The 26,199-nt window shown below is 37.9% G+C and overlaps 1 protein-coding gene across 2 annotated transcripts in view; it reads left to right on the top strand.

Moving 5' to 3' along the window:
* Nucleotides 1-26,199, top strand: part of TENM1 (teneurin transmembrane protein 1) — an 882,499-nt gene that overhangs the window by 15,849 nt on the left and 840,451 nt on the right. For both annotated transcript variants that reach the window (XM_043896987.1, XM_043896986.1), the window contains exon 2: nucleotides 1,204-1,270. The gene's annotated coding sequence lies outside the window, so the exon portion shown is untranslated. The remainder of the gene's footprint in view (nucleotides 1-1,203; nucleotides 1,271-26,199) is intronic.

Genomic DNA, 26,199 nt, shown 5'->3' with positions numbered 1-26,199 from the left:
ATCTACTATATAACACAGGGAACTCTGCTCAATGTTATGTGGTAGCCTGGATGGGAGGGGGGTTTGAAGGAGAATGGATACATGTGTACGTATGGCTGAGTCCCTTCACTGTCCACCTGAAACTATCACAACATTGTTAATTGGCTATAACCCAACACAAAATAAAATGCTAAAAAAAAAAGAGATAAAGTTCTTATGTTAAACATCTATGTGACTTCATATAAGGCCCTATATCAATTAGAGGGAGAAGTCTGTCAAGTGGAGTAAATTAATGGGGTTCATTACAGGGTACACTTCCTGCCCTATTCCTCAGTACCAAGTGTGCACATTTGTGGGCTTCCCAGATGGCGCTAGTTGTAAAGAATCTGCCTGCAATGCAGGAGACACAAGAGATGCAGGTTCAATCCCTGGGTCAGGAAGATCCCCTGAAGAAGGAAATGGCAACCCACCCCAGTATTCTTGCCTGGGAAATCCCATGGACAGAGGAGTCTGGCAGGTGACACAGTCCATGGGGTTGCAGAGTCAGATATGACTTAGCACACATGCTCACAAGTGTGCACGTGGAGACATATACTCTATCTTATAACTTGAATGAGGAAAGTTGTGTGGAACTTGGGAAACCAAAGTGAGGGGACATGGGTTCTAGTCCTGGCTCTGCCACCTATGACATTATGTGACTTTATGCAGGCCATTTCACCTCTCCAGGCCTCACTTTCCTAATCTTGTAACAAGGTTGTCCTGAGAATTAAATGAAATGTGTATATGAAAGTTTTCTGTAAATTGTAAAGGACTATCTTAATATAAGAAGTTGCGATTGTTATAAATTGTCTACATTGGTGAAAAGGTCTTGAAATTGTGGGTATTTCATCTCAAAATGAGTGGTATATTGAGTGAAAATTAAATAGTATTAATTTGCAAGAGTCTTTGTGGGTGAGAATTCCCATAGCCCTTCATGTATGCCCATTCATAATTAAGAAATTATTAGCAGCATAGTTAATATAATTGTTTGGTGTTTCAAGCAGATCTTTTAAGAAACTGACCCCTTTATCCTTTGCGAATTACAAAATGAAGCCTTACATTCACAACTCCCATGCCCACTCCCACCCCCACCCTACACGTCTCTGTCCTTTCCCTCATGTAAGGACTACTTTGGACCTGCTTGTACATATGTTTGAAGGATAATTTGGCCTAATTTGTTTACAGGAATTACAAGGGTGACCTTTATTCAGCTGTCTCCTTTTCGATTCTCATAACTTCTGGATCTATCAAGGTATGTACATTCTACACTGAAACTTACTTTAGAAATTGAACACACACATATATGATGTGAAAAGAACAGAATGTTCCACCTTAATAATGTTATATTTATTGAGTGCCATGTGAATGAAATGCATTGTTTTAAACTTAAAATTTGACTATTGTATAGATAATCTTGTGTCTCTACTCCATAATTGTTTGAGTCTTTGCAAATCCAAATATACAGGCTGCCCTCTGTGTTTGAATGATTCTGTGACCTTTTCCACACACAACTACTAAAACCAAGAGACTCCTTAACTAATGGGGGCATCTGCAGAGTACAAGGGAATAACAGTGGGCATTGAGTATGTATACTAAACCATTTAGTAGTTTCCACTGACTACAAATAAACATGGCCTTTCTCCATAACAATGGCAAAAATATTTCCATTCAGATAATACTGCTTTAATGACAAAATAAATAGTTGCCTCTTGAAATGAATGTTTTAATTTTTTAGGAAAGTTCAAAGTAAAATGTCTGTATTGTCATGGTATTGCATTAATTTATTTACTCTTCCATCTTTCCTTCCTTTCATCTATCCCTCTATGGAACCAGAGAAAGTGATTGTTTCTATATGCAGTCCTATGTTAGATGGAATATGTGAGAAAATGTGGCAAGATGAGGGAGATTTTCAGATTAATCAAAATCTTTGGTTACTTAAAAGATTTCCCTCACTGGGCTTCATTCTTATTAAAAATATTAATCAATGTTAAGTTTTTAGTAAGTACGGAATAGGAAGCAGTGACTTTTTTCCTTCAATACCTGTATCTGGCAGTACTATGCATCATGATTCAAATATTAATTCTCATCCCACTTAAAAAAAATCAAAAGAATGATCTGTATTTGTGATATTTTTGGAAAATGAAATCTTTAAAATCTTGGAATTTGCATTGTCCTTCAAAAAACACAGTACAGTGCATTAAGAGTTTTTTAATTGGGTTTCAGTTAATTGAGATTATTCTGTTATGGGAATTTAAAATAGATTTGTCAGTTTTAACTACGCATGTAGTTCTATTTGCCATTCTTCTAGAGGTACTGTCTTTAGGGAATACCATTGCCAAAAAACTCATTTCACTATAGGAAAAAAAAGTAAGATCAGAAAATAAAATGACATTAAAAGAGAAACTTACTGGGAAGGAAGATGTGTCATTCAGTCAAGAAAATAATTTTCTTAATTTGGGAATTGTGAGTCTGCTAGTTGTGTAATATTAACTGAAAGGTATTTTTTTTCATACTAAAAAGGTTTGAATGTGTGAAAAATGATAGTCTTGCAAAGCTAATGTGAATGAATAGATCTGAATGGAGGAAAAATGCCAAGCAGGCCAAAAGAACGCACACTTAGGAAAGTAATTGACACTAAATATTTAAAAGGTTCAGAGAGCAGCTACTTTTCCTCCCTTTGAGAGACAAGTAGAAAAGCCCTTGCCTGTCAATCAGAAAACACAGGATCTATTCCCAGTCTTATAAGAGTGATATGGTCCTCCTAGGTCCCCTGTCTGCCCCAGCCTTGGTTTTATCACATCTATAACAAAACCTTTTTCATGCTAAAGCAGTCGATGACTTTTATAGAATTAAGGGCTCTTCTCAAGTATGCAAAATGGAGTCAAGATTAGCCATTAACTTGAAATACACACACCAGTTGTTAAAAAGATTGCTGCTTGTTTAAGTGCTTTAGTGCATTGGTAGTAGGGCATTTATTTACTTTTTATCTAAAAGCAATTGTGTATGCTAACAGCACTAGCCACTTCCCCCTACCCCCCGCCATGCACACCAGTATTGGCATTATACTAAATTGATTCAAGTAGGAGTTCAGTTAGTTAGTAGTCTCCTTTTCCTTTTTGATAAAATGCTTAACTTTGGGATGTTGTTGTGCTTCTCCTCTATCTCTTGAAGTTCAGCAGAACTGTATGTTTTCTCCCTCTTGCAAGGTGGTCATTCACAGTCAAGTATCTCTCTGAAACTTGGAACCAGTCAAGTGCATAACCCGATGACTTCAGACTCCAGTGCTTTTGATCTGGCACCCTTCATGAGCATTGAGTTCATATTAAAGCACTTAAAATATACGCTTCTTCGTCTACATATCACAGCAGTAACATGCTGGGCACAGGACAGTGCCTGGGAGTAAATAACCACTTGGAGTTAATGATCTGAGGGGCAGCTGAAGGACCATTGACTCTTCCTAGTCAGTCCTTCATCCCTATAAAATGCCTATTCCTGAGATGCCAATCCTTCAATAATTTTTCTGTCTCACATCAGATTAAGGAGTAGCCATAAATAATAGCATTTAATACATAATAATGAGATTTGGTAATGCAATAAAATGTCAACAATTCTAATACTGTATAAAGATGTCTATTCTGATCAAACCAAGAGAAGGAGCAGTAGATGAAGTTCATGAATCACAGTATTTTAGAAGTGACTTTCCTCTTATTGATTTGAAATGAAATATAAGTAAGAATTCATATGGTTTAGGGGAACAGTTCCCATTCTTTTGCTCCTTATTCCACTGATGAATGATCCATTTTAGAAATAATTTTAAAATGCCTCTGATATCTATTTTAAATAGATTTTTAAAAATTGGATATGTTCAGCTTCCTTCTCCCTTTTTAGCACTAGACTCAGTTTTCAAGATATGCACAGCTCTGAAATATGTAACAAATGCAATGCTATGATTTCTTTCCCAGAGGAAGCATTTTTCATTTATTTATTACTGTGATAAGCTATAAGTTTTTACAATGTGCCAGGCATGGTGCTAGTTGCTGGGGAAACAAAAATCAATGAGGGACATGGTCCCCAATCACAAACTATTGGTAGAGACGTGAGGACTGACCTATATAGAAAGAAGTAAAATAATCAAGTATTGTATATGTGAATTGCATATGAATTTATTTGCTCATGGCATTCATATTCTTTTTGTCAATTTAAAGAGCTTCAAATATTGATTGCCCTAATCAAATAGGGCAATGAGATATATAATCTCAAATAGCCCCCACTCAAAAAATCTGTAAGAATCACTGGTCCTGGTAGGCAGAATGCCCCCAAAGATGTCCATGTTCTAATCCCTGGAACCTGTGAATATGTTGCATCACATGGCAAAGGAAATGAAGATTGCAGCTGGAATTGAGGTTGTTATTCAGCTGAGCTTATAATAAAGGAGATTATCCTGGTTAACTGGTAAACTCAATGTAATAGCAAGGATCCTTAAAAGTGGAAGAGGGAGGAGGCAGAAGAGAGAGAACCAGAGAGATGGCAGCCTGAGAAGACAGTGGCCATGAGCCAAAGAATGGGGTGAAACGTCTAGAAACTGAAAAGGGTAAGGAAAAGGGTTATCTCCAGGAGACTCTAGAAAGGAATGTAGCCATGCTGACACCTTGATTTTAGCCCATCAAGACCCATTTCAGACTTCTGACTTAGAGAACTGTAAGATGAACCTGTGTTGTTTTATGCCACCAAGTCTGTGGTTGTTTATTACAATGGCAATAGAAAACTAGTGTATTGAGATTTTCCCAGTACAGAAAATTTGGGGAGAATTCGCTAGTTGTTAGCAATTGCTGTGGCTGAAAGATACGGTTCATGCTGATCTTGGTACACAAAGATATTTGTCTAGTGATTGTTTTTTCTAGATATCAATATCAGGCCCCTCTTTTATTGAAGTACAATCACTTATGAGATCCCTGAGACACCTGACAATTCTCTGTTCCTCCCACCATGAGTCTCAGGGAGAATGTAGCCCTCTTTCCCTCGCCTTCTATAGAACACTGATGCCTCTTCCTCCCATCCCCTTGTCTGTCATCCTCCTGCCTTGAAGTCTAGGATGCAAGACTTTGTGGATAGGTGACGAGTAGAAAATTCTTTCTTTCATGGGGTACCTGCAGCAGTGAGAAAGATATAGGCACTACTATCCTAATAAATTATCCTGGTAGGGGCTTTATGACAAGCATAAAGTTGGAAATTGAATGTCGTATGGAGTAGGAGTCTCAAGCTAGTGGCCTACTGCTCAGGATCAGTCCTAAGACATATTTTGTTTGCAACTTGGGACTCTTCTTCTCCTCTCCTCTCCCCTTCCTTTTTAAAATGTTTATAGCTTGAGTGCTCTGTTCAATTCCATAGTGTCTGCCACCCACTGTTGTCTTATTCCTTGCTTACTTGACTTGTGTGATATGATCCTGGTCCCTGTGCTGTAGTAGTTAAGAGCAAATACTTTGGAGTTTAAATGGTGAGATGATCCAATTCTGCCATATGTTGGCTGTACACCTTGGGTAAGTAGAATAAGCATAATCTTTCTAACTTCAGTCTTCTCTCCTCTAAAATGAAATAATAATTAGACTTAATACCTCATAGACTTGTGAAGTTTAAAATAGCCTGCCCATGACACATAAAGCACTCTACATGGTGGCTGGTATACAAAATTGTACATCATCTATAAATATTAATTATCACTCCAACTACAACTCTTAGGGCACAAAGCAGGGGGGTTAATCAGGTCCATCTAGCACAAGGATAAGAAGCAGGCATCTGAAAAGTTTTAATTAAGAAAGTAATGCTAGTACTAGAGATATTCTGTAAATATACACTGGTAGGGTGGGTAGGGATTAGCAATTTGGTTTCATCTGATGAACAAATGGTGGGGATGGCCAGATGGTCTATGCAAAAGAAGCAGTGACACAAAAACATAAAATAGCCTGGTCTCTTAGAGGAACAGCAATCATCCTCTTCAGCTAAAGGGTGATGTAGAAGGCAGAAATGAGAGAAGATGAGGCTGCAGAGGTAGGCTAGGGACAGATGAAGAGGGACTTATCTGGCCTAAGAACATCTCCTTTTTCTAGGAAGCCAGTGGTTTTCTAACTCTACTTATGAACTTTAAGTTTGTTGTACTACCCACTGAGCTTTTATCTTGTCTGATAGGCAACCCTTGAAATGAGTGTACCTAGGAACATGGCTTAAAAGCCACTTCTACAGTCATAGAGGAATGAGGGAAGGACTTTAATAACCCTATTTGTGATATAGAGGGTTCACCCAGGTGATAGTATGAAGAATGGATTGGAGGGGGCAGAATTTCTGATGGCCAGGAAACCATTTAGGAAACTACTAATATAGGTCAGATGAGAGATGACAAGGACCAGATGGCCATTACCAGTGGGAACAATGATAAAGGGATAGGTTGAGAACAGTGGTTCTCAAACTTGAAGGTTTGTGGTAGGGCTTATTAAATTGCAAATTGCTAGACCCTACTCTTGAGGTTCTGCTTCAGTTAGTGTGAGGTAGGGCCCAATAATTTGCATTTCTAGCAAGTTCTCAGAGGATGCTGATGCCATGGGTCCAGGGACTACAGTTTGAGGCTCTTGAGATTTGAGATGTGCTAACTTTGTAGAACTGATAGTCATGAATCACTCACTAGATATGGGGAGTAAGGGGAAGGTTTCTGACTTGGGAGACTGAATGGAAGGTAATAATACCCTTCACTGTTACTGAGATCAAGTTTAGGCTGAGTTGAAATTTTTTTTCATCATCCAAGGGAAGGTCTTTAAGTAGGATTTGTAGTCAGGTCCTGGGCCCGCTTTTAGATATCTTGACCCTGTACTTTTGCAGTTTTTTTCCAACCATACCCCACCCACCCTAATCCCGTTTATCTGCCTTGGTGATGGAAGTGAAACTAGGGGTCTAGGTGAGGGAGGTTAAGGGGTTCCGTTTTATACCTACTTGTTTTTGAAGGCTATGGAACATCCAAATGAGAGAATCTCAAAAAATTGAAAGCTTTAGGGTTTTTTTTTTAGTGGGTTTTTTTTATAAATAAAAAATTTTTTAAATAAGTCTTTCTCCTTATATCAGTTTAGTCATGATCTTTCTTTGTATAAAATCAAAATAGTCAAGATACAGGTCCAGATGTAGTTACATTGAACTTTCATCTAGTGACTTCCTGTATATTTGCAGTCAATCCTATAAGGATTTCTTAGTTTCAAATTTGCTCATAGCTGACAGTCATCCTTTTTATAGTATAGATCAGTGAATCCAAAACATGTTCATTTTTAAATTCCCCTTGAACACTCCTATGACCTAGCTTTCTCTATATTGCCGCTTTACCAAAAAGAAAAATCAAAGTATGGCAGGCTATCCATGCTGTTAAGTAGGGGAGAGTAAGAGAGTATCATGTAGGTTGCTGTTTTTTCTTCTTTTTTTTTTGTGGCCTATTTCAGTAATGGTCAGATTTTTCACCAAAGCTACAAGCTATCTCTGTAAGTTTGAGAGTAGGCAAAGAAAAGGTCTTGCAATAGAATGAAGTACCTACATGCAATGGTGAGATGAGGAATAAAACAGAGCCTGTGAGACCTTAGAGAAGCAGAAGCAGCAGATACTAAGCAAGAAGAATTAAACTGACTTGATTTTGTTGCAAGGGGGCAGTTGTACAAGTAAGTTGATCTTTTCTGGCATAGAATATATCCTTACAAAAACAGACAGATAAAGTAGATAGAGATATATAGATATGTATAGATTCTCAGTTCACTTGTTAGCTTAGAGTTCCATGAAACTGTAGAATCACCTTAATATGGAGGCAGAAATACTTGGTTTGTAGATTCAGTTCATTTTCTCGGAGCATTTAGTGCCAGTCGTTTAAGGAAAATGGAAGCATTGCGTGGTTGGTACTTATTCCTCTACTCCAGGAAACACACACACACACACACACACACACACACACACACACAAATCACAAAACTGAAAAGAAAGCCTTGGGCTTTCCCTAAGTGTTTATAGATAAGCCATAATCTGAAATGCATCCATTATTTCCCAACAAAAAGTCCAAAACTGGATGTTTAGGAAATGGAATCAGAGTTAATAGAAATTGCTCTTAGGGTTTCTGGAAAATCTCTCTGAGCAGATCTTCTTTAAGAGTGTTATTTCAGTCCCATAATATTGTTAACCTGACAGCTGAATTCAGCGAAGTACCTTTTGGGTGAGACAAAGCCCCGCACTCCATCTCACCTTAATAAATTTGAAATCACTATTTCTTCAGCCTAACATACTTCCAAAGTATATGGAGAATCACTGTATATTACTTTTTAAGGTTAAAAAAAAAATCAGTGGCAAAAATTCTAAAATAAGTACAAAGGGACCATGTAATCCCTTGCTGTGAGGTGCACTATCTGAAGTAGTCAGGGTCTTTTCTATAGGATAGACACTGAATTTGTGACCTTCAAGTATTGTCCTACTTTTGCTAGATGCCTGACATATGTCAGATGAAACTATTCGACTTATATGATTTTAAATGGCTGTTTTCTGAGAATACATCAGCTACCTATTTTCTCCCAGACTCATCTGTATGATGACTGCATGTGAACTTTAATTTTAAAACATACACTTTCAGTGACATGGCTGACTATCACTGTGTGTAATAGATGACTTATTTGTTCTCTTCCTGTTTGCAAAATTTGCACCTGGTTAAATGGGATGGATATAATTCACAGTGTATGATGTAAACCTTCAATGATAAATTCATGTAAAGTATACAAGTTTTCAATGCCCTTCTTAATTTTATTTATTTTTATACACTGCTTTGTTCAAAAGCACTTTGATTGATGTTCGACTCTTTTGTATACTATGTATGAACACAAAATAAAAGATGCATTTATTTGCATGCCCTAGTGTAAGCTCGCATCTACATACTGTATGATGTGAATACCACCTAAGAGTACTAATTTGCATCAAGCTTATAGTTTTAATCATAAGAGAGCACATGAAGTTACTACTCATTTTATTGTTGACAATAGTTTGAGGAGGCGGAGAAAGGAGCCAAAAGAAGACTGTTTGGTAATTCTAAGAAAGGCTGATTTTCAGTTAAGTACATTTTTTGTAAGTCATTTTGTCATTTGGTAAACACACAATGATTATTCCTTCAGACAGATGAAATATTCATTAGAAGGAGAAGTGAGGAAATGACAGTACTATTAAAGAATAGCAAGGTAGTGGGAGGCCTGTCAAGAATATTCTGACCCCAGGAAAAAGAAATCAGAATTGCCATAGAAAGGGACTACAGAATGCAAACTTTTTAAAAAGTTATTTCCATAAAGTCTGAGGAAATCTTGGCCTCCATTAAGATTTTTGTCCCTAAGAGCCTAAACTGTAAGTAGGGTATCTGCTTTGTCTGCAGAATAAAAAAGGAGATCTTCACTTAATCATTATCCTGGGAGCTGAACATCCTGCTACATTTGAATAAAAATGCCTACTTCATTACTGATGGGAACACAGAGTTCAGCATACCAAATGATTTACAGTAGAACTTACTGACAGGGCTACCTTATAAATGAATGGCCGTTTAAAGAATACTAGTTAATGTGTTTAGTATTAGATGAAGTACCTAAGGCCCACAAACACTAGGAAATCTACCACATGAGTGCTGTCTATAAACAAACAAGAAGAAATAGTTCTAGCATACCCTTAGGTAAAATGGAAACTGATGACATAGAAAATAGGATTCTGATGCATCAACAAATACCCTCAGTTAATTTCTCTAGTGAAACCTCTTAAAATTATGGGAAACATAGAGCTGTGAAATAATTGAGCTGCAGGAGATCTTGAAAAATCATTTGCTGTAGGCTTCTGCTTTCAAACATGTGAATGACTGTACACAGGGTAAGGGAGTCCTGTTGTCAGTGTTATGAGTATAGAATTCTTTATTTAGCAAATATATATACACCACCTGACCTGCCTCTTGAGAAATCTGTATGCAGGTCAGGAAGCAACAGTTAGAACTGGACATGGGACAACAGACTGGTTCCAAATAGGAAAAGGAGTACGTCAAGGCTGTATATTGTCACCCTGCTTATTTAACTTATATGCAGAGTACATTATGAGAAACACTGGGCTGGATGAAGCACAAGCTGGAATCAAGATTTTTCCAGGAAAAACATCAATAACCTCAGATATGCAGATGACACCACCCTTATGGTAAAGAGCGAAGAACTAAAGAGCCTCTTGATGAAAGAGGAGAGTGAAAAAGTTGGCTTAAAGCTCAACATTCAGAAAACTAAGATCATGGCATCCAGTCCCATCACTTCATGGCAATTAGATGGGGAAACAGTGGCAGACTTTATATTTTGGGGCTCCAAAATCACTGCAGATGGTGACTGCAGCCATGAAATTAAAAGATGCTTACTCCTTGGAAAGAAAGTTATGAACAACCTAGACAGCATATTAAAAAGCAGAGACATTACTTTGCCAACAAAGGTCTGTCTAGTCAAGGCTTTGGTTTTTCCAGTAGTCATGTATGGATGTGAGTTGGACTATAAAGAAAGCTGAGTTCCGAGGAATTGATGCTTTTGAACTGTGGTGTTGGAAAAGACTTTTGAGGGTCCCTTGAACTGCAAGGAGATCCAACCAGTCCATCCTAAAGAAAATCAGTCCTGAATATTCATTGGAAGGACTGATGTTGAAGCTGAAACTCCAGTACTTTGGCCACCTGATGCGAAGAGCTGACTCATTGGAAAAGACCCTGATGCTGGGAAAGATTGAAGGCAGGAGGAGAAGGGGACAACAGAGGATGAGATGGTCGGATGGCATTACCAACTCAATGGACATGTGTTTGAGTAAACTCCAAGAGTTAGTGATGGACAGGGAGGCCTGGAGTGCTGCAGTTCATGGGGTTGCAAAGAGTGGGACATGACTGAGCGACTGAACTGATTGACTGATATATATGTTGCATTTGTGGGTCAGGCACTGTTCTGAGCACTTTACAAATGTTAACTGGGTACCTTTGTCATGGCATTGCTTTTCCCTCTTTCTATTCTTTCTTTTTTCTCAATACATCTTTTTCTGTTTCCCTTTCCCACTACTCGTTTCTTAGTTTCACCATAGGCCCTCCTTAGCACTCTTCTAGGTTTGTTGGGGCCATCCAGGGTAATGAGGTTACTGAATGCTAGTGTAACCCTCTTTTCTTCTCATTGCTTTTAAGGATGCCATGTAATTTAGGTCAAATTTCTTATAGAAATAAAAATAGATTATTTTATTATTTTGCTTTCTGTGACTTTTCATTATATCATTGAAATAAATAAAATTGTGCTAGAATAATTAGATATCCACGTAGCATTGATAGTTACTTCCAGTGTCTTAAGATCATTTCTTTAATAATAATACTTTTGGATAAGACTCAAATTGGAAAGGGGGCTGCATGTAAACTATTCCTTAAATAGTGATTTTCCATCTTAAATTTCCAGTTTGCCAAAACACATAGAATCTTTTTTTCTCATTCTTGGCATTTGGCAAAAGAGGGTGAATGTACTTTCTTCATTTTATATTTTGTCTTCTTATTCTCAAGTTTGTGTTTTTTACTTTGTAAGTAAGTGGTATGGCCAGTATACAAATATGGTTTCAGCTACTATTTTGTTTCTAAAAGTGAAAGTGTTAGTCGCTCAGTCGTATCTGACTCTGCGACCCCATGAACTGTAGCCCTCCAGGCTCCTCTGTCCATGGAATTCTCCAGGCAAGAATACTTGAGTGAGTTGCCATGCCCTCCTCCAGGGGATCTCACATTTTGGAACTCCTGAGTTAAGGCATCTGAATCTTGGACTGGACCTTTGCATATGGCAGATGAATTTCAGACACCTGCACAGAGTGCTTTTATTGTGTGCGTGATAAGTCTCTTCAGTTGTGTCTGATTTTGCAAACCTATGGACTGTAGCCTGCCAGTCTCCTCTGTCCATGGGATTCTCCAGGCAAGAATACTGGAGTGGGTTGCCATGCCCTTCTCCAGGGGACCTTCTCGACCCAGGGATCAAACCCGTGTCTCTTAAGTCTCCTGCATTGGCAGGTGGGTTCTTTACCACTGGTGCTACCTACTAAAGGAGCCCAATGTTACCCCTCTAAAGGATGATTCTAGTAGGTATATTCTGAAATAAGTCTTTAAAATGTTTGCAGTAGCCTGAATAGAAAGAAAGAAAAAAAATGAATCAGAATAACTTGGTTTTCTTGTGTCCTCTAATCCTTTGCCTACTCGTATCACCATTCTAGAACTTGTCTTCTCTTTGCCTGATGTCGGTATTGTTCATTTCCTGTGAAGTTTCCTTGAGTAAAGAAAATGGAGATTTTAGTACTTCCGTGGTGGCCCAGTGGTTGGGACTCCATGCTTTCACTGCAGGGGGTAAGGGAGTTTGCTGCCTGGTTGGAGAACTAAGATCCCACAAGCTGCATGGCATGGCCAAAAAGAAAGAAAGAAAATAGATATTTCTTCCTGGATTATTTTCTGTTTCTTATACTCAAACTGTGGATATACCCAAGATCCATTATTATTTTTTTCCCTCTGCCTTTTCTTCCATGGAGATTTTGTCTACCTTTATGAACCTAACTACCATTTCTTATGTAAATGATTTTAAATATCCATTTCCTGTACTAAGGTCCCTTATCTCCAACTTCCTGCCACACCTGTATACTTGAATAGACTACAGATATCAGAAATGCATTGTGTTTCTAATGGTGAGGTCGTAATCTTTCTGAGGTTGGATCCCCTATTCACCTTCTCACTTTCTGTCAGTAATTTCTTTATTCTTCCAGCTACCCAGGCTTAAAATCTTGAAGTTTTCTTTGCCCCTTTCATGTATTGATACTTTGCTTTCTGTATATAATCAATCGGTGCTTCATAATGTCTTTCACTTCCCTCCTTTCTTTTTTGTATCACTGCCATGAGGTTTACCTCTAGTTTAGACAGTTTAGCATCTTGCTCATTCGTCCCCTACTAAAGCTTAGTATGTAGCTCTGTCCATAGCAGGAACTCAGTGTATTTTGGTTTTGTGATTGACTGAGGCATGAGTTCCCTCCTACCTCTAGCAACACTGAGCAAGTCACTTTTGGAACCAGATTTTTTGGAGTCCATCTTTTCCTGCATGTGTGCACTATTCCTTTTGTAGCCAAGTGTATATATTTTATCAGAGTGAGTATTATATATCTTTCGTGAGCTACTAGGGGGAAAGGGATTTAAATTGATCCTGAATTAATGAGTTCCAATGCTTTAGAAGGACAATCAGTACATTTTATCTAGTGAGGGTGAGATAATAATCTTCATGATGGTGGAGACTATATAAACTTTATTCACTGCCGGACCCCAGCATCTAGCATCTAGTAAGTATTTACAAATGTATGTTGGATGACTTAATCGATAAATGACAATGATACTGATAACTATGCTGTCCCCAAATGGGAGAACAAAATTCTCCTGATGTCTTACCTCATTCATTCTAATATATTAGACTGAGGGGATTGTACCAAACACACTGAGATTTTTCCACATAGTCATATATTTAATGTAATAATTGAATCTTTAAGTAAAATTTATGTCCATTCTAAATTATGCTCCTTATGGGATATCATGGCATGATTCTACTTGGGCACTACAAATTATATTGATGGAGTGAAATGTGTTTTCATGTCTGTTTGTGAAATGTGGAATGGTATTGAATTGCTTTAAGTGTCATGTTTGAGATGAGTTTAGGCTGGTTTCTTTGAGTTTGACACATTTCAGTCTGTCATCCTGTCCTTAGAGATGCTGGAAATTAAATGGGGATACTTAAATAATTTAATTTATAAACTTGCTTACAGCTATGTGGTTTATCAAGCCAGATGTCGGTAGCCTCAGTTTCTTGTGGCTCAGATGCTGCCAGAACATAAATTAAAATTGTTTCTGTGTGTCAGGGATTAGCATGTAAAAACAGAAGAAACTATCTTTCAGAGGACCAGTCTCAGTATAGTTTCTGGTGGGCAGTGCCATTTTTGTTAACCATTGGCTAATTTTGAAAAAAGAAAAAAATATAATTAACTTATAAAACAAGTTCAATTATACTTCTGGGGAAATCTTGCTCCCTGGATGACGTATAGGATGACGTAACTCATTTCTATAACACAAAGTCTATAATAGAAATGGTATTCTGGTTTTATGCCTCTCCCTCCCCAGAAGTCATTTTCTATTGTCATCTAACACACTAGATTTACCCAACTTTTTATGGTTATATTGTCAGCATTTCCAGGTTTTCTTTTAGAAATTGGTCTGGACAGTGTTTTAACAGGGTGTTCTTTCCTAGGAAAGATGTATGCATCTGAACACATCTTCCCCCATGCAAATAGAAACCTCGTAGTCTCTATATAATTTATGTGAGGCTGTAGGAGACAACTTGAAGTGATAGGAGCAATGAAGATTCTCTCCCAGCACTGCATACATGCATGCACTGTGGGACCTTGGGTAGGTCAGTTTCTCTATTTGGGTTTATTTCTTATGTAAAATGAGTTTAGGTTGAATCATCTTTTAGTTTCCTTGTATGATCTAGAATTCTTTAAGATGTTTGAAAATCTTAGGCAGCCTTTATTTCAATTCTCTCTGTATTATTGAATTCTTCCCATCCTTTCAGGTCCATGAAATATTCTAAGGTACATGACTCTAACTTGACTTTCCCATTTTTTGAATTCCTACAACATTTATATAGTTAACATGCATAATTTTACATGTTTGTATAGTCCTCTATTTTATCTAATTCTCTTTTGTGCATTAAAATGATCTCCCTCACTATAGTGCAAGAGTGTTTAATCTAAGAATATGTATTATCTTTCTCCTGTTTCCTTCATTAAATCTGTTACATTATGAAGGACTTAGAATTATTAACTGATTTGGATGAGATGTGAATCACTTATCACCTGCATTGAAAGAATTTAGAGTGTAAACAAAGATAGCCTCTTTTCATGGGTGGTTGATTCTTTGGTAGCTAAAAAAGAGTATAGAGGTTGCCTCTGAAATGACTACTTTATGCATGCTTGCATGTTCAGTGGTGTCTGACTCTTTGCAACCCCATGGACTGTAGCCTGCCAGAGTCCTCTGTCCATGGGATTTCCCAGGCATGAATCCTGGAGTGGGGTGCCATTTCCTCCTCCAGGGGATCTTCCTGACCCAGAGATCAAACCCCCATCTCCTGTGTCTCCTGCATTGTAGGTGTATTCTTTACCACTTGAGCTGTCAGGAAAGCCCCGAAACGACTACTCTCCAGCCCTCAAATTGAAGTCATATTCCAACCAAAAAGAGTGTTTCTGGTTCTTTAGATCTGGGGGATTCCATTTGTAAGAAACAAACCCTTATTTGGCAAGAAAGAGCTATTTTGGTTATTTTTCTTCTCTGGACCTCTAATATAAATTTTCTAATCCTGTCCAACCAACATAAATTGAGCACACACTACGATCATGTTCTGTGATGAGTTTGGAGGAAGACTGGTATGTGTAAAGACTGATGATCCTTTTTACCCTCACAGGGTTCCTAGTGTGGATGTTGAGGTATAATCAACATAAAAACAAGCAAAGAAACAAACCCATTCTACAATATCATGTAATATGAACAGTAATAGATGTATATATGAAGTGATTTGGAATCACAGAGAAGGAAGCTTCTGACAGTACCTTATGTTTTATATCTGGAATATACTATAGAAAAGTGACATTTATTTGGAGTTTAGAAAATGAATAGGAACTTGGCTGTTAGAAAAGGTAGGAAAGTGAATCTAAGTTGGATATATTATAATAAGTAAAAGCATAAAGGCATGCAATCTATGGTATGTCTGAGCGACCATCTGGTATGGCTAAATTATAGGGTGTTTAGGGAAAACGTTTCAGAAGAATGGACTAGAGTAGTAGGCCCGCTTCCTAGTTTATCACTGATCTTCCAAGTACATTTCATTCCCTAGAGGATATATATCATTGAGCATTTTCTAAAAGTGATGAAGACCATGCGGTGGGGGAGATAGTACACAAGAAGTACTTGGTGTGGAAATATATTCCTTTCTGCTATGAATTTTTCAGAGTCAACTTCTTCAACTGTCTATATATTCAGTGCCGTAATATTTTTGTCCTTTTCCCTTGCATGTGTATTAGGAATGATGAGACTGTCTTAATTTATTTTCATGACTAATTAAAATGGAACAACACCAAGTTTGCATCTGAAACTAAAATCTTACAACTCATAGCAGTAGGCAAGCACACAGACAGCTGACACTGCATCACATTCAGGCTTGAATACAAGAAAATTCTTCTGCCAGTTTCGAATGAGGATCTCACTTTCTTGTGTACTTTTTCAAGTCTCATTGGTGGTGGATGTCTCCTAGTCCCTCAGGCAACCAAAGAATTTAAGTTTACCCTCTTCCTTTGTGTCTACTCCCTGAAAAACATAAAGCCTGCTTTCAGAAAAGAAGCTGATAAACTTAAGTCATTTGGAACCCTAAAGCGACTTAAGGCTCTAAAGGGGTGGTCTCTCAGTGCTGTTTGCATTTTAACAAGGGGATAAAGGCCTTGCTTAAATTAAATAACAGACTTTAGAATTCCCTGGTAGCTGCTACCTCAGCATTAACAAGAAGTCACTGATAACACTTTATGTTCTTTCATCTTGTCCAATAATATTAAGCTACTTGAAGTCTGATATTTCTTGCAACTGAAATGAGAATATATATCTAGATTTTTATAATAAAAACTGTTTGAAGAATTTGATTTTTTCATACTATCTCTCCCACTTACGGTTTCCCTTTATAGTAATGAATAAACAATATTTTAGCTGGAGAAAAAGAAAAAGAGAGAACAAAAGAAGACAAAGACAGAATGAGGAAATGATTGTCTGGTCCTTGAGTTCTTTCCTCTGAGACCTGTACTTTGGCTTCTCCTACATGTTGCTGAGTTTAAGAAATTGATCTTTGATTGGCAAGGAGAGTGTTAAGGTTTTGATTAGAAACTTAGCTATTAAGAGAGCTGTATTTTATGTAAGGAAATTAGCACGGGCTTGGGCTGTTTAGTTTTAAGAAAAAACTAAATCTGTTAAAAACTATCTGAGGGTCAGATAGGAAACAGATACCTCCGTTACTTTAAAAGCAAAGCTGTAGCCTGACTGAGAAGCAAATTAAGAAAGAGGAAAATAATTCTGATTTATACCAGCCATGTGTGGCCACCATAGCCAGTTTGTTAGTCAGTTCATTGTAATTGGATTTCTGAATTATTTTTTTTCATCTTACATTATTGCCATCTTTAAAAGGAATGTGGTCATTTTTCAGCTTCATGCATTGATAAGTAGGTACACAACTCTCACTCTTTCTCATGTGTGTCTAATTTTTGCCACTCTGCTGAAAAATATGTGACAAAACAGAAGTCAGTGTATTGCATTTTACTTCCTCAATAGAAAGCAGTTTCAGCAGGAAGTACAGTATAATACCTACTGTTAACAAGTAGAAACAATTTATTCCAGCCTGCAAGTATGCCCGTGCTGTGTACTTAGCTGAGCCCTTGACACTGAGACAGAGGGAAAGCAGATGTGCTTTCTTCCCTCAAAGTGCTTAGCCTCTAGAATGAAAAATATAATCTGTACACACACAGAGTGTATTGGTTTTCTTTGGCCCTCGAGCAAATGATCACAACCTGAGTGGCTGAAAATGACACCAATTTATTAGCTCACAATTTCTGTAAGTCAGACATCTGGGCATGACTTCCATGATTTCTCTGCTTTGAGTCTCACAAGGCTGCAATCAGGGTGTTGACTGGGCTTGTTCTCATCTGGAGGCTAGACTGGAGAGAAAAATCCACTCCCAACTTCCTTATATTGATGTCAGAATTCATTTTTTCCCAGCTATAAAATTCATGCTGGGTTGGTTCTTCAAAGCTAGCCAGAGAGAGAGAGAGAGAGAGAGAGAGAAAGAATCTCTGCTACTTATAATCTCTAACTTCAGAGACAGCCTTAACAGTCTTTTAAAGGGCTCTTCTGTCCACGTTAGGTCTACCCAGGATAATCTGTCTCTTGATTAAAGTCAACTCATTATTGGATCCTAATTATACCTGAAAAATCCCTTTACCTTTTTCATAATCTGCTGATTAGAAGCAAGAGACAGATTCTGTCCACAAACAAGGGGAGAGGATTACATAAGGACATGACTTATTGGGTGTTATCCTAGGATGTGTTTGCCATGTACAGCAAACACCAAATTCAAGAAAGACAATACATCCAGACAACAAATTTAAGTATAAAATGTGCATAGAAACTAAGGGAGCACAGAAAAACTGGGTAAACCCTGCATGACAGTAGCTCATTTATTCAGCAGAAGTTTATTGTATAGTTACGTAAAGATGCTTGCTCCTTGGAAGAAAAGCTATGACCAACCTAGACAGCATATTAAAAAGCAGAGACATTACTTCGCCATCAAAGGTCCACCTAGTCAAAGCTATGGTTTTTCCAGTAGTCGTGTATGATGTGAGAGCTGGACTATAAAGAAAGCTGATGCCTTTGAACTGTGGTGTTGGAGAAGACTCTTGAGAGTCCTTTGGACTGCAAGGAGATCGAAGCAGTCAATCCTAAAGGAAATCAGCCCTGAATATTCACTGGAAGGACAGATACTGAAGCTGAAACTTCAATACTTTGGCCACCTGATGCAAAGAACTGACTCACTGAAAAAGACCCTGATGCTGGGAGAGATCGAAGGCAGGAGGAGAAGGGGATGACAGAGGATGAGATGGTTGGATGACATCACCGACTCAATGGACATGAATTTGAGCAAGCTTGAGGAGTTGGTGATGGACAGGGAAACCTGGCGTGCTGCATTCCATGGGGTCACAAAGTGTTAGACACGACTGAGTGACTGAACTGAACTACCATATACCAGGCCCTGTGTTAAGATTGGAGGCTGAAGTAAATGCTGAAAGGCAAGTGCCTTAGGTTACTCTTGAAGACAAACAATACTCAATTCCAGAATACTCTAGAACCCTATTAAATGTATTTGTCTGAAAAAGAGATGCTGAATAAATAGATGATAGAAATATGTTTTACTTATAGCCATGAATGGGCTTTCCTAGTGGCTCAGTAGTATAGAATTCTCCTGCAATGCAGGAGACGTGGGTTTGATTCCTGGGTCAGGAAGATGCCCTGGAAAAGGAAATGGCAACCCACTCCAGCATTCTTGCCTAGAAAATCCCATGGACAGAGGAGCCTGGCAGGTTTCAGTCCACGGGGTCACAAAAGTGTTGGACACGACTTAGGGACTAAACCACCATCAATGTAGTTATGAATTCTTTTTATCTTACTGTGGAGGTACAATACGGACACACACAGACACACAAGCATATGAACAAAGCATCATCAATGCTTTTGCCTGAATATAACAATCTGCAAATATATCCCCAGCCAGAAAATTGTGATTGCTTTATTCTGGTCTCTTTATTTACCTTGTGAGAAAGGTGGGGAATTGCAGTGATCAAGGCCAGGGTTTGGAGATCTCACTATTGAGGCTATTCAGGTAAGGCTTGTTCATTTTAAAGCCCTGAAACTAGGAGCTTGGAGGTTTTTTTTTATGGAATCAGAATATTTACATTCAAGAGTTTATGAAAGTAAAAGTCATTGTCCCTAGAAAGTGCCCTCGGACACATATAGAGGGACCACTTCCTGCCATTAGTTTCTCCATGCTCCACAAGTTTCTTGATCTTTCTACTGAGTATAAACAAGCGTACCATTTTCACAGTGATTGTAGTGATGTGAATATCTGCCCCGTTGGGAATGAGACTGAAATCACCAAATCATTTTGTATAGGCTATTGCACAATTGACAGTGATGATAATAAATTTCAGGACACTGCTGTCTGCTTTTTCAAATCCACTTTGGGATGTTTGCAGTTCATCCAATTTTGCCTCAGATTTTATGTTCTAAATATTATTCAGGATACTTTAGGCCAAATACTTAGTCGGTATTTAATTTTGTATCCTTACTATCTGCATTCAGACTCTACATGGTATACTGGAGATACTGCTTAGTCACCTAAAATTGCCACATCTTGTCAGTGGGAGAGTGTGTTGGGCACTAAATCCTGAGAGGAATGGGCTGTTGTTTCATATAGGTATCTCGAAAGTTAATTGCAAAGGCCCTCTCAGGATTCTATTGCAGTGTTTGTTTTCTGCAGGTGAAACTCAAAGATTAAGGAACAGTGTCATATCTGGCTGAAGCTAATAGCTACAGACCAAACTAGTTATGGGGATTTGATTATGGGGAAATGGAATTTATGACTCCATAGTCATTTAGATACCACCTAATATACAATTTTATCTGTCTTCAATTATTTGTATCTCATTTCACAGACACATTAAAGTTATACCAACCCTTACATCCAACCATTTTTGGTACTCTGTTTCTCTAAAAATCTCTTTAATAAGAATAAATGTAAATGTTTCTAGTATCAATATTTAATATTTTGTAGTGTAAACATAATAAGCCTTTCATTTTTGCATTGTAAGTATAAGATTAATAATCTGGGTCCTTTCATTTTAATTGTTGAGCTGTGTGTCATTGAATAAGTCACATAACCTCTCTAGGCCTTGGTTTTCTAGTTTATATCCCAAGGCTACTGTGATAAAAAATCAAGATCGTGTATGCAAAAATACTCTACAGAAAATGAAGTACAGTAGACAGAGTAGCTATTAATAATAATAGCAAATGTTGGTAACTTGGTTAGGGTTACTATTTAAATTCATATGGTAAATTTATATGGTAACACATTTGCAAATGGTGTTTATGGGCATCCTTAATGTTGCTTCATTTGAACATTAGAGTTATTTTCTGATGTGTTTATGATTTTTTAAAGTTACCAAGTGTTAATGAAATAGGCCAAGTTTCTCAAAGATTCCTAATAATATGTTTTCTTTAAAAAGTAAGATATTGTGTATTACTAGGTTCTACTACCTAACAAGTCGGGTACAGAATGAGAAAGACATATAGGTTTGTTCTGCTTGCAGTGCTGTTGTGCATCCATATGCATTCTCAAAACATGCCCTATGTCAATATGTGTTACGTGAACTGTGGCTCTTGAAGCACCCAGAGTGAAACTCAGGCCAACCACAATGGCTTAAAAATGTGACTACTTTGTTAACTATAGTAGTGACAAAATATATGGAGAACAGGGAGAAGACAAAATGTTTTCTGCCCAGAAAAGTTCATGTAATTTTCACTACCTGTGTCCTCTGTGGAGACAAGGTTAAGGAGTTAGCATAACGCTCTTCTTGAATCGTGGACCTAGTGCCACTAGTCTCTCGAAAGTTGAGCAGAAATGTAGCTCAGCTTTGTCCTCCTACAGTCATTAAAAACACCCCTGCTTCTCTTCCCTCTACATGTATCCATGGGAGTCTCAACACATCAAGGAACATTACCTGTCACTGTGATGCCTTTATGATGCAGGTGTCTAAATTCTCCTTTTTTCCACTTTTTATTTCATGCAGCGTAGTAAAGTAAATTTAGGCTTCCTATGGAGAAGATGTCTTATAAATAAAATAATGCCTCAGATCTGCATGCACATTTCTCTTTGTTAGTGCCTAATGATTTTGTTTTGAACCGTGGGTGTATTGGCCAGAGAATATGGCAAAAATCCAACTTCCTCCACATTTCTATTTAATATGCAAAACCAATCCTTCTCCATCCTGTTCTTTCCCGCCTTCTCCTCCTGTGTCTCTTCCATCCTCATAATGGTGTTAAGAATTGGTATAATTTCATTAACTAGAGGTTATGCAAATTAACATAGAAGGTTTCTTTTGATGGTCCAGATAATGTGAATGAGAATCACTTTCTCACTGTAAACTAATCTGTAATGACAGACACTCAATGTCATTTGTGTCACTAACAGCTTTTTATGCCAGCTTTAGTAATCCTTGTCCCACTGAATCGAGTTTGTTTTCTAGGCATAAACACAGTATTCAGTCATGAATACTTCTTTGGTAGAAGTTGAATGGAGGAGGTGGTTGGTATTGTAAGTAAGCCCTAACTCCCTCTCCAGAAACTTACTGCCCATTGCAGGTTGACCCACTCTGTTATGTCTTTAGTGATAGGACAGTGCCTACAACTATGGTATACTTATACAAATTAACATTGATTCAGTGGAGAATTAAAGGCACACAGGAAAAGAGCTTTTATCTTGTTATTTACTAAATGAAGTATAATTTGGAAGGTTGTTATCACACCTTAGGTGCATTTTTATTCCATTGGAAGAAGTCGATGATGCAAGTTTACGAATGTCCATGGAGTGTCTACTATGTGCTAGGTACTCTGTTAGGTACTCTGCCAGGTACAAAGCAATAATTTTGACATTTCATGTGTTAACTTTAAGTTCTTTAAATCTTAAGTGTAATACATATTAAAAGAAGAGAAACTTACTGCAGACTGTAGTAGCTACCGATGCTTTTGTAGAGGAGTTGAGACCCTGGAACTTGAGGAAAATCTACCATCTGGAGAGATGAGGAGTGAAAATATTCCATTTGGACAGAATGACATAATCAAAAGCTCAGACTTTGAGACTTTGTTTTCTAGGCAAGAAAAAATTATTTGAGGATTTTAAGCAGGTATGTTGCATGATAAATGATAGTATTGAAGGGATTGAACGTGCCTTGGGAGGATGGGGTTTACCCTTTAAAGGGTTACCACAGTAAGCTATGTCTGTGCTACTCAGTTGCTTCGGTCGTGTCTGACTCTTTGCACCCCAAGGACTATAGCCCACCAGGCTTCTCTGTCATGGGATTTTTCAGGCAGGAATATTGGAGTGTGTTTCCATGTCCTCCTCCAGGCGATCTTCCCAACACCGAGATTGAACCCACATCTTTTGAATTGCAGGCAGATTCTTTACCACTGAGCCACCGGGGAAGCCCCAAGCTATGTCTGTACATTACTTAAATAAATGGCCATTTCAGGTTTTGTGTACACACATGAGTGCAGTAAATCAAAGATCTAGTTGTTTTGAAATTAACTGACTTGGAACTGTTGTGAAAATAACCAGTTTGATTGAATTCACTTGTTTCTGTCCAAATCAGCTCATTATTATAGAAGCACTATGTGTTAATTACACTCAGAAAAAAAAAATTACTTAAGCTTGTTGTTTCATGGCTTACAGGCAAACCAGCTTGTAGATTACCTAAAAATTTGGGTTTTCAGCTAGAAGTTTCAGTGTTGTGTCAATACAGCCTTTTAAGAGTTGCATAAGATATTGGCAGGCAGTACTAAGATATGTTAGAATTACTAGGTGTTAGGAAACAGACTTAAGTTAATCACCCATAGCAAAATAAATCTTTGAGCAAAGAAATGACAAAAACCCATATAGTATACTTTTAAAATTATTTTCAGTGTTTTAGAATTTGATAACTTATAATTAAAATTTACAGAATGGAGATTGGTTGAGAATAAAAAGCTGACTAAAAGATCCTTTGTTTTATATATCATGTTGAAAATAATCCATATTGAAGAATGTGATATTGCTAGGAAATGGTCTTTTCTAAAGAGAAGTAGTTCATTTGTCAAAACCGTATTCCAAAAGTTACCACCATGCTAAACATTAAGCACAGGTCATGAATATTTTAAGCCCTTATTTCTCATATATGAATGATGTTTCAAACTACTCTTCCTGAAGGAATACCAACCAACTGCTCTATCCATAATAATATCCTTGGACAGCTTTATTTTTGCTTCTCATAGCCAATCAATGTAGAATTGTTGTTGTTCAGTTGCTAAGTCATCTCCAATTCTTTGCAATCCCATGGACTGCAGCATGCTAGGCTTCCCTGTCCTTCACTATCTCCCGGAGTTTGCTCAAACTCATATCCCTTGAGTAAATGGTGCCATTCAACCATTTCATCCTTTGTCACCCCCTTCTCCTCTTGCCCCCAATCTTTCCCAGCGTCGGGATCTTTTCTAATGAATCAGCTCTTCTCATCAGGTGGCAAAAGTATTGGAGCTTCAGCTTCAGCATCAATCTTTCCAATGAATATTCAGGACTGATTTCCTTTAGGATTGACTAGTTAGATCACCTTGCAGTCCAAGGGACTCAAGAGTCTTCTCCAGTACCATAGTTCAAAAGCATCAATTCTTCAGCGCTCAGCCTTCTTTATGGTCCGACTCTCACATCTGTATGTGACTACTGGAAAGACAATAGCTTTGACTAGATGGACCCTTGTCAGTAAAGTAATGTCTTTACTTTTTAATATGCTATCTAGGTTTGTCATAGCTTTTCTTCCAAGGAGCAACTGTCTTTTAATTTCGTGGCTGCAGTCACCATCCACAGTGATACTGGAGCCCAAGAAAATAAAATCTGTCACTGTTTCCACTTTTTCCAATTCTATTTCCCATGAAGTGATAAGATCAGATGCCATGATCTTAGTTTTTTTAATGTTGAGCTTTAAGCCAGCTTTTTCACTCATCTTTCACCCTCAAAAGGCTCTTTAGTTCCTCTTCACTTTCTGCCATTAGACTGATGTTATCTGCATATCTGAGGTTGTTGATATTTCTCCCGGCAGTCTTGATTCCAGCTTGTGATTCATCCAGTTGGACATTTTGCATGATGTACTCTGCATGTAAGTTAAATAAGCAGGGTGACAATATACAGCCTTAATGTACACCTTTCCCTATTTTGAACCAGTTCATTGTTTCATATCTGGTTCTAACTGTAGCTCCTTGACCTGCATACTGGTTTTGCAGGAGGTAGGTAAGGTGGTCTGATACTCCATCTCTTTGAGAATTTTCCACAGTTTGTTGTGATCCACACAGTCAAAGGCTTTAGCATAGTCAGTGAAGCAGAAGTAGATGTTTTTTCTGGAATTCCCTTGCTTTTTCTGTGATCCAGTGGATGTTGACAATTTGATCTCTGGTTCCTCTGCCTTTTCTAAATCCAGCTTGAACATATGGGAGTTTTTGGTTCATGTACTGTTGAAGCCTAGCTTGAAGAATTTTGAGCATTACCTTGCTAGCATGTGAAATGAATGCAATTATGCAGTAGTTTGAATATTCTTTGGCATTGCTCTTCTTTGGGATTGGAATGAAAACTGACCTTTTCCAGTCCTGTGGCCATTGCTGAGTTTTCCAAATTTGCTGGCACTTTGAGTGCAGCACTTTTACACCATCATCTTTTAGGATTTGAAATAGCTCAACTGGAATTCCATCACATCCACTAGCTTTGTTCATAGTAATGCTTTCTAAGGCCCATTTGCCTTCACATTCTAGAATGTCTGGCTTTAGGTGAGTGATCACATCATCGTGGTTATGCAGGTCATTAAGACCTTTTAGTACAGTTCTTCTGTGTATTTTTATCACCTCTTCTTAATCTCTGGCTTCTGTTAGGTCCTTACCATTTGTGTCCTTTATCATGCTTATCTTTCCATGAAGTGTTCCCTTGGTATCTCTAATTTTCTTGAAGTCATCTCTAGTCTTTCCTAGTCTATTGTTTTTGTCTATTTATTTGCATTGTTCACTTAGGAAGGCTTTCTTCTCTCTCCTTGCTATTCTGCGGAACTCTGCATTCAGATGGGTATATCTCTCACTTTCTCCTTTGCCTTTCACTTCTCTTCTTTTCTCAGCTATTTGTAAGGCCTCCTCAGACAACCATTTTGCCTTCTTGCACTCCTTTTTCTTTGGTATGGTCTTGGTCACTGCCTCTGGTACAGTGTTATGAACCTCTGTCCACAGTTCTTTAGGCACTCTGTCTACCAGATCTAAGCCCTTGGATCTATTCATCACCTGCACTGTATAATCATAAGGGATTTGATTTAAGTCATACTTGAATGGTCTAGAGGTTTTCCCTACGTTTTTCAGTTTAAGTCTGAATTTTGCAATAAGAAAGTCATGATCTGAACCAAAGTCAGCTCCAGGTCTTTTTTTTTGCTGACTGTATAGAGCTTCTCCATCTTTGGCTTCAAAGAATGTAATCACTCTGATTTCAGTATTGACCATCTGGTGATGTCCATGTGTAGAGTCATCTCTTGTGTTGTTGGAAGAGAGTGTTTGCTGTGACCAGAGTGTTCTCTTGGCAAAACTCTGTTAGCCTTTGTCCTGCTTTATTTTGTACTCTAAGGTCAAACTTACCTGTTACTCCAGGTGTATCTCTTGACTTCCTACTCTTGCATTCCAGT

The sequence above is a fragment of the Cervus elaphus genome, chromosome X (assembly GCF_910594005.1).
Source record: "Cervus elaphus chromosome X, mCerEla1.1, whole genome shotgun sequence".
In the NCBI taxonomy this organism is placed as follows: domain Eukaryota; kingdom Metazoa; phylum Chordata; class Mammalia; order Artiodactyla; family Cervidae; genus Cervus; species Cervus elaphus.
The sequence above is the reverse complement of the archived record's forward strand: the minus strand, read 5'-3'. Positions and strand labels throughout refer to the sequence as shown.